Consider the following 9,999-nt stretch of genomic DNA (forward strand, 5'->3'; position numbering starts at 1 on the left):
AGGCGGGGCACCACACAAATAAAAACACCATTAAAATACATACAACTGATTCAAACATTTAAAACTAGTACATCATTAAAAGCGGCACACCATTATTTATTTAAGCATTTTTATGCCACCATTCAGCCAAAAAAGGCTCTCATGGCGGCTCACAGAAGTATTTCTTGACAGTCCCTGCCCACAGGCTTACAATCTAAAAGACACGACACAAAAGGAAAGGGGATTGGGAGGGAGGAGGAAGGACCATTAAAAATGGCATCTTTTAATAATAGGAGTTACTCCCAGGTAAGGGTGGAGAAAGAAGAGAGGAATGATTGGGTTACTGAAGCAATCTTTTCTCAGGCCTATTCAGTGCGATTTAATATTAAGCAAGAAAATGCAGCTCTCTTTAAAACATTTTAACACTTGAGATGTAATATAAGGTGGCTACCAGGAGCAGGGCCTTCTCTGCTGTGGCACCCCGGCTGTGGAATGAGCTCCCTAAGGAGGTTGGCTTGGCACCTACATTATATTCTTTTAGGTGCCAGGTGAAGACCTCTTTATTCTACCGGTATTTTAACAGTCTATAAATTAATTTTAACTTTGCTCTTTTAAATTTGTATTTTCGCATTGCTGCTGTTTTTATCTTGGTTGTGCATTTATATTGTATTTTATTGTTTTGTTTTGAATTGCCTTAAATTTGTAAACCGCCCAGAGAGCTTCGGCTATTGGGCGGTATAGAAATGCAACAAATAAATAAATAAATAAAACTAGATTTTCACAAGTCAATTTCTATTGAAGGTCTTACTCTGGGCATAGCCGTTTGCAGATTTTTATGTGTACGCTATTTGGAGAGCACCCACAATATGGCCTTAGTGGTGAGATTAGAACAGTTTTCACTGGAGCCTGGTCACATTATTTGAATAGAATACATCTTGATATCTCAATAAATAAAAACACTGACAATGTAACAATAAAGGTAAACTAATAATTACAATAATGTAAAAATATAAGTTATCAATCAGCAGTATAAACCTACAACCAACTAACTCAACCATTGCTGTTGTATTCAAAGTGAACCCGATTTTTTCCACTGTTCTGTTGTCCATAATAATGTAAAAGGTTTTCTTTTAATAATGCCTTGTTTAGGATTCCTAAAGTGACCCATTTCCTGGTTTAACCCAGGGATATGGGGGTAATATCATTTAGCACTGCCAAACCCCGTAGCATATGGTCACCCTAAAATGACCACCTGGACAACCCTCTGTCAGGGATGCTTTAGGGTGGATTCCTGCATTGAGCAGGGGGGGTTGGACTCGATGGCCTTGTAGGCCCCTTCCAACTCTGCTATTCTATGATTCTATGATTATGTACTATTTTAGGGTGACCATATGAAAAGGAGGACCTGGTGAGATTCCCTCTTCATCACCACTGTTAAAGGTGCAGGAGCTATACTAGATTTAAAAGCAGGCAGGGCACCTGCAGCTTTAACTGTTGTGATGAAGAGGGAATTTCTCCAGGTTCCCCATATATACAAATGACACCTGCTGAAATTTCCTTTTCAATACAGCTGTTAAAGCTACAGGAGCCCTGTCCTCCTTTTCAGATGGTCACCCTAAATAAATTAACATGCAGGCATATGAAACCGCCTTTTTAGTCCATCCACTTTAGCACAGTGCCATCTGTTTTGACTGGCAAGTTCTCATCTGTCCTCTGGCTTGCTACCAGACCCTTTGAATTGGACCGGACATGAATCGAACTTGGGACCTTGTGCGGACAAAGGTTATGCTCTGCAGCTGAGCTAAGGCTGCCTACAGTTGAGGAAGGGAGCCGCTCAGTCTCCTGTAAAGGCACTGAGAAGTGAAGTCTGCCGAAGAATGCCGCTTCCCAAGCATATACAGGGCGGGTGTTGAAAGCACTCTGCAGACGCTCAGAGGCACTCTCATCATTACTTCTACACCACGTTTGCTGGGGTTGAAAACAGGTTCTGGGGCCGGAATGGGTGTGTGTTAGGGTTGCAGAGGTGTAACAGGGGTGCAAGGGGTGAGTTCTGGGGGTGCAGCATAAAAACAGCTAACGTTTAAAACAATTAAAGCACATATCTAAAAGTTTGGTAAGTTTATCTATTTCTGCTACAGTTAAACTTAGTTGTGCTATACCCTCCTTTATTTCCCATAAAGCACAGTTCAAAGAGAACAAGACCACCGTACTGGAACAGGGCGGCCATCTCAGTCATCATTGGCTGCCTGGCTAAGTCTGTCTTCGTGCAGCTGGCATTTGGCTTTTGCTGGACTTTTGCCAACTCTACCAGCAGGATGAAACCTTTTTGGTTTCTGGCTGGGCATTATTACGGCCCTTAAATATTGTAGAGGGGCATGATCCGCTGGGTCTTGGGAGAAGCAGTCAACACCTGCTGTTGGCCGCGTCGGGGAGAAATCGCCTGCGTTGTCCTTGAGAGCGCCGCCTCGGTTGCTGTCTACACTTGACTGGCGAAGTCTGGGTCAACGGCCCTCTTGCAGCGTGATGTGTGGATCCGGGAAGATCTGGTAGGGACCTTTCCACCTGGGCGCCAGGGTCCTCTTGTCCACTGAAGAACCTTGATGCAGACGCAGACTTTGGCCGGTGGTCGTGGCAGGGCTTGTCTGGGTGTCTTTAATCTGTGAATGAAAACCTTAAATTACCTCATTAATGCACGGCCATAGTCTTAATACTTGATCATCTGTTAGTTGGAGTTTGGTGGCCTGAATTTTATTAAGGGGAGAGTCACTGGTTTACCCGTGAGGGTTCCATAAGGACTAAACTCTTGTTCATAAGTGCCAGAGGCCGGCCACACATCATAAAGATTGCCAACTAGAGTAATTATGCATTATCAACTGCATATAGCTCAGACCATACACAAGGTATGAACTTGCCCTTCCCTAGAAACATGGTGTGCCCTGATATCCTTGATACTCCCTTTTCTTAATTGCAAAAAAGGGATTTCATCAAATTCCAAGACCCCCAGGTGATCAGGCTGGAAGTTTGGATTTCATGAGGAGGAATCAGGAGAACACACACACCATGCTTTGCAGCAAGGTCACAACGGAGTTAGGGCATCAAGAAATGCTTCATGTGGTGAGTAAATCTTTATTACAAAATAGCTTTCTGCTTAAAGAGGAAGGACTTAACCAAAGCGTGTTGGTCTGGATAGTGAGGCAGTTAGATAAGAAACATGCCTACAACAGTTGTAACTTTTTTAGCAGACAGTGTAGCTGTAAGAACATCTTGAAACTTTAGTCTAGATCAGCTAGCTTTATGAGGTGTCTGCATAAGCTGGCCAGGCTTATTAGGACACTCATTTTCTAGTGACCAATTTGACCACAATAGTGGCATATTCTAGGGTGATTTTACTTTTTGCTCACACCATGTTCTCATCCGTTGCCTCTGCCCTTGAATCTACCATGGATTCTGCATCGTTATTGATTTGTGGGCTTTTTAAAAAATGAGATTCTTTCTTAATTGCTTGAACTCTAAATGCAATTTAACTCTTCAGAGACTGACATTTCTACTCCTTCTACAATTCAATACTAGTGATGCATTAAAAATAATCATGTTGGAAGCTTAAATATACAACAGCCTAAAAATTCTTTCTTTCTTTGGCAGGAGAAAACTCCCTCCCCTTTCTTTTGCAGTTCTTGTCTCTAGGCTCCACAACACCTTTTACTATGTGCCAGATTTAAACTCTTCTTCTACCTGTCTCTAAGCCACAAGTCATTCAACTTCTTCCTAGTTATCTTAAACAGAATCTGAACATTTTAAACGTTCTGGAATTTGCAGATCCTGGCCCATAAGTTTTGTACATATACACTATGGGTGTCAGCAACAGCTCTGCTCACTTGCTTCCTCAGGTACCTGTTTTACTGGCCTGTCTTTTGCGCTGGGCCCAGCCATGTCAAACCTCATCTGCCCCTCCAATGGACCAGGCCCACTTTTCTAAGTCTGTTTTGCTGGGTCTCACAGAAGTCTTGGGCTGGGAGTCCGGTGTGATCCAGACCCACGCTGTCTCCTGAAACAGGAGGCTAAGCCAATAGGGATGTCAAAAGGTCTCTTACCTTGGGTGCGCGCTGGAATGGTGGTCCCCAGAGAGCTTCTGCCGGTGTGGCTCTGACGAGCGCTGTCAAATCCCAGACAAGGCTCCCCCAGGTATTGTGGATTTGAAAGACAAGGACAAAGAGACCAGTGAGACACTAGCAACAGAATTATTTCCCACAGCAAAAGAGAGTTAGCACAGCAGTGGGCTGGACCCCAACAGGAGAGGGAACGCCCAGAGAACAGTTACCGCAGCCTTTTTATACCGCCAAGTAAACAATCTCAGTGCAAATGTCTCTTTTCTGTGAGAACTCTTTAAATACATTCTGAACTCAGCCTTCCATATTAGAAGCCTGTGTCCTGTTAATTCCAAATAACATGTTCGTGAACGTGCCTGTCAGTTAAGTCAGCCATCCCATGAAGAGGTAGGCCAGACAGCTAAATCCCTGAACTTCAAGTGTAGCATTCTCCATAAAGGAGGAGCTGCCATGCTTCCTAGGGCATCTTCACTAACCTGAGACATTCCCATGAAGGGAACATTGCCTGTGTGTAACACAGTCCCAAGTCAGCGGTCCTTGTGAAGAGGAGGCAAAGAAGTCCACTAAGTTACAGCACTTAGACCATAACGTTCTCCATAAAGGAGGGACCGCCCGTGCTTGGAAGGGCACCATGGCTAACCTCAGACATCCCATGAAGGGAATCCTGGCTGTGTGTAACACAGTTCTAAGTCCAGGTCTGGCCCAAGATGTTTTGCTGCCTGAAGCAATCCCCAAAACTGTGCTACTCCACACAACCCAATAAAACATGACTAGGCTATGAAACAATTAGGTTGACCTGTGCCAGTTGAGGGACGTGCAAGTCTGCTTGTTGCTTGCGTTCTTTGCTGGGAGAAGGACCTGCAACCCCGTGGACTCTCTTGGACCTCTTAGGCTATCCTTCTGGGAAGGCTGCCTTGGGTTGGGATGTGAAGTTGCGTATTGCAACCGTTCCGCTCCGGCCTAGAATGCCCCTTAGAGAAGGTGGTGGCAGGGGATAATGGGTCTGTCCTATGGCGGTCTTGCTACAGGGTGCCTCAGGGCTGTAGTTGACCCCCAAGCTTCTCAACATCTGCATGAAACCGCCGAGAGATGTTAACCAGGAGCGCGGGCTGAGGCATGACCCATGGCACCTAGCTCCACCTCTCCTTCTCAGCTAAGCAGAGGTGGGGCAGTGGGAGCTCTGAACCAGCGCAAGGGCGGAGGAGTGGGCTGGATGAGGGCCCAATAAACTGAGATTCAATCGAGACAAGACAGAAATACTGTTTGTGGGTGGCTCATCTATCCGGTTAAGTGTCAGTCACCCTGTTCTGGAAGGGGGTTACAGACTTCCTAAAGGGTGAGGTCTGCAGGTTGGGGACAATGATGGATCCGTCATCGTCCACAGAGGCACAGGCTCCCTCAGGGGCTCAGAGCACCTCCTGTTAAAGGGATGTTTTAGTTAGTTCTTTTTAGTTACTTTAAATATTATTAGACACTCAGTGATTTTAGTGATTTTCTATCCTGCTGGTTTTAAGTTTAGTATATTTATTTCTATGGCTTGAATCTCAGCTAGTTTTATTCTGTTTTAATTTTTTATTATTTTAAATGCTTGAAGAACTTTGGGATTGGGTGCAATAAAGAAAAAAATGAACTAAAGTAAAATAAAACACAACTAAAATACAAATGGAAATTAAAAAAACGGTGACCTCAGTTGTTTTGGACTACAACCCCCATCAGCTCCAGCCAGCGTCGCTGATGGCAGGGGATCATGGAAGTTTTAGGCCAAAACAACTGCAGCTGTTCCTCCCTGGCCTAAGCTGATGGAAAGCTACTCTGAGCCACGGAGGGAGCCTGTGCCTCTACGGGCAACGACGGATCCATGACCATCCCCAAACTACAGACGTCACCGAATGGGAAGTCTGTAACCCCCCGCCAGAACAGGGTGAATGTCACTAAACCGGAATGATAAACCACCCGCAAACAGTATTTCTGTCTCGTCTGGATTGAATCTCAGTTTATTGGGTCCTCATCCAGTCCATTCTCCTGCCCACACGCTGGTTCAGAGCTCCAACTGCCCCACGTCTGTTAGCTGAGAAGGGGAGGTGAAGCTGGGTGTCACGGGTGATGCCTCAGCCCGCACCCCTGGTAAACGTCTCCCGGCGGTTTCGTGTAGATGTTGAAAAGCTTGGGGGTCAAATCAAGCCCTGAGACACTCCGTAGTAAGACTGCCGTAGGACAGACCCATCATCCCCGAACACCACCACCTTCAGGATTCTTGGCAGGAGCGGGACCGTCGCAATAATGGCTTCACATCCCGACTCAGGCAGCCTTCCCAGAAGGGTGGCATGAGAGGTCCAAGGGAGCCCACGGGGTTGCAAGTCCTCTGTCCTCCTCCTGGCCCAGGTCGACCCAAGTGTGACCCACCCTTCTCCCAGCCGTACATCCCCTTGTTAGAGGTACGCTTCCTGGCTAGGGATGTGGGTCATCAGGAAATCCAGTCCTTTAAGGGCTTGTGGGACTTCCAATAGAACGCCAGTAGAGTTACACTAAGAATTTAGGAATCGGGCGCCCCTGAGCACAGCCTCAGTAGAGGAATCAAGAGTGATCAAGACCACAACTGTGCTCACATGTAGTTTTACGCAAGAATACCATTCTTAGTATTCTTCACAGTGAGCCATCATTTAAAACCCTCATAATGCATGAAGGAAGAGCTGGCCAGGTTTGCTAGGGCACCTTCACTGACCTGAGGCATTCCCATAAAGGGGACGCTGGCTCTGTGTAACACAGCCTTCTAAGTCAGCCATCGTCATGAAGAGGGGGCAAAGACGTCCGCTAACTTCCTCCACTTAGAGCGCAACCTTCTCCATAAAGGAGAAGGGCACCGGGCTGACCTGTGCCACCCCACACAACCCAATAAAGCATGACTAGATATTGAAACAATGACTAGTAAAGAAGCAAGAGAACTCACCATGTCTTACCTGGTCAGGAGTGATGGGAGTGGGCCTGGTCCTCAAAACTGCAAGCCAGGAAGCTGGGAAGGAATCATGTTAAGCAGTGGTTAACCCTATCACTGCCAACCGTTGCTCCTCTAAACCACCCTTCCCCAACCTGGTGCCCTTCCATTTCACCGTTAAACACACTGGGATTTACTTCTAATTAAACACACGTAGGATTGTGTGATAAACCCTAAAAAAGGGCACTAACCAACTCTTTACAGAGAAGCACTTTGGGCAATTCATAACAGTTAAAACCACAAAATGCATGAAGGCGGAGTTGGCCACGCTTTCTAGGGCAACTTCGCTGACCCGAGGCATTCCCGTAAAGGGGACACTGGCTGTGTGAAACACAGCCCTCTAAGTCAACCATCCTCATGTAGAGGGGGCAAAGCAGTCAGCTAAGTCCTTGCACTTGGAAGGGCACCATGGCTAACCTCAGACATCCCATGAAGGGAATCCTGGCTGTGTGTAACACAGTTCTAAGTCCAGGTCTGGCCCGAGGTATTTTGCTGCCAGAAGCAATCCCCAAAATTGTGCCACCTGGCACACCCCAATAAAACATGACTAGGCTATGAAACAATTAGGTTGACCTGTGCCGGGTGAGGGACGTGCAAGTCTGCTTGTTGCTTGCGTCCTTTGCTGGGAGAAGGACCTGCAACCCCATGGACTCTCTTGGACCTCTTAGGCTATCCTTCTGGGAAGGCTGCCTTGGGTTGGGATGTGAAGTCGCGTATTGCAACCGTTCCGCTCCGGCCTAGAATGCCCCTTAGAGAAGGTGGTGGCAGGGGATAATGGGTCTGTCCTATGGCGGTCTTGCTACAGGGTGCCTCAGGGCTGTAGTTGACCCCCAAGCTTCTCAACATCTGCATGAAACCGCCGAGAGATGTTAACCAGGAGCGCGGGCTGAGGCATGACCCATGGCACCTAGCTCCACCTCTCCTTCTCAGCTAAGCAGAGGTGGGGCAGTGGGAGCTCTGAACCAGCGTAGGGGCAGAGGAGTGGGCTGGATGAGGGCCCAATAAACTGAGATTCAATCGAGACAAGACAGAAATACTGTTTGTGGGTGGCTCATCTATCTGGTTAAGTGTCAGTCACCCTGTTCTGGAAGGGGGTTACAGACTTCCTAAAGGGTGAGATCTGCAGGTTGGGGACAATGATGGATCCGTCATCGTCCACAGAGGCACAGGCTCCCTCAGGGGCTCAGAGCACCTCCTGTTAAAGGGATGTTTTAGTTAGTTCTTTTTAATTACTTTAAATATTATTAGACACTCGGTGATTTTAGTGATTTTCTATCCTGCTGGTTTTAAGTTTAGTATATTTATTTCTATGGCTTGAATCTCAGCTAGTTTTATTTTGTTTTAATTTTTTATTATTTTAAATGCTTGAAGAACTTTGGGAGTGGGTGCAATAAAGAAAAAAAATGAACTAAAGTAAAATAAAACACAACTAAAATACAAATGGAAATTAAAAAAACGGTGACCTCAGTTGTTTTGGACCACAACCCCCATCAGCTCCAGCCAGCGTCGCTGATGGCAGGGGATCATGGAAGTTTTAGGCCAAAACAACTGCAGCTGTTCCTCCCTGGCCTAAGCTGATGGAAAGCTACTCTGAGCCACGGAGGGAGCCTGTGCCTCTACGGGCAACGACGGATCCATGACCATCCCCAAACTACAGACGTCATCGAATGGGAAGTCTGTAACCCCCCGCCAGAACAGGGTGAATGTCACTAAACTGGAATGATGAACCACCCGCAAACAGTATTTCTGTCTCGTCTGGATTGAATCTCAGTTTATTGGGTCCTCATCCAGTCCATTCTCCTGCCCGCACGCTGGTTCAGAGCTCCAACTGCCCCACGTCTGTTAGCTGAGAAGGGGAGGTGAAGCTGGGTGTCACGGGTGATGCCTCAGCCCGCACCCCTGGTAAACGTCTCCCGGCAGTTTCGTGTAGATGTTGAAAAGCTTGGGGGTCAAATCAAGCCCTGAGACACTCCGTAGTAAGACTGCCGTAGGACAGACCCATCATCCCCGAACACCACCACCTTCAGGATTCTTGGCAGGAGCGGGACCGTCGCAATAATGGCTTCACATCCCGACTCAAGGCAGCCTTCCCAGAAGGGTGGCATGAGAGGTCCAAGGGAGCCCACGGGGTTGCAGGTCCTCTGCCCTCCTCCTGGCACAGGTCGACCCAAGTGTGACCCACCCTTCTCTCAGGCATTTTCAAACGCCTGGACATCCCCTTGTTAGAGGTACGCTTCCTGGCTAGGGATGTGGGTTATCAGGAAATCCAGTCCTTTAAGGGCTTGTGGGACTTCCAATAGGACGCCAGTAGAGTTACACTAAGAATTTAAGAATCGGGCGCCCCTAAGCACATCCTCAGTAGAGGAATCAAGAGTGATCAAGACCACAACTGTGCTCACATGTAGTTTTACGCAAGAATACCATTCTTAGTATTCTTCACAGTGAGCCATCATTTAAAACCCTCATAATGCATGAAGGAAGAGCTGGCCATGTTCCCTAGGGCACCTTCACTGACCTGAGGCATTCCCATAAAGGGGACGCTGGCTCTGTGTGACACAGCCCTCGAAGTCAGCCATCGTCATGAAGAGGGGGCAAAGACGTCCGCTAACTTCCTCCACTTAGAGCGCAACCTTCTCCATAAAGGAGAAGGGCACCGGGCTGACCTGTGCCACCCCACACAACCCAATAAAGCATGACTAGAAATTGAAACAATTACTAGTAAAGAAGCAAGAGAACTCACCATATCTTACCTGGTCAGGAGTGATGCGAGTGGGCCTGGTCCTCAAAATCTGCAAGCCAGGAAGCTGGGAAGGAATCTTGTTAAGCAGTGGTTAACCCTATCACTGCCAACCGTTGCTCCTCTAAACCATCCTTCCCCAACCTGGTGCCCTTCCATTTCACCGTTAAACACACTGGGATTTA

Source organism: Elgaria multicarinata, chromosome 23, assembly GCF_023053635.1.
Source record: "Elgaria multicarinata webbii isolate HBS135686 ecotype San Diego chromosome 23, rElgMul1.1.pri, whole genome shotgun sequence".
Taxonomy (NCBI): Eukaryota; Metazoa; Chordata; class Lepidosauria; order Squamata; family Anguidae; genus Elgaria; species Elgaria multicarinata.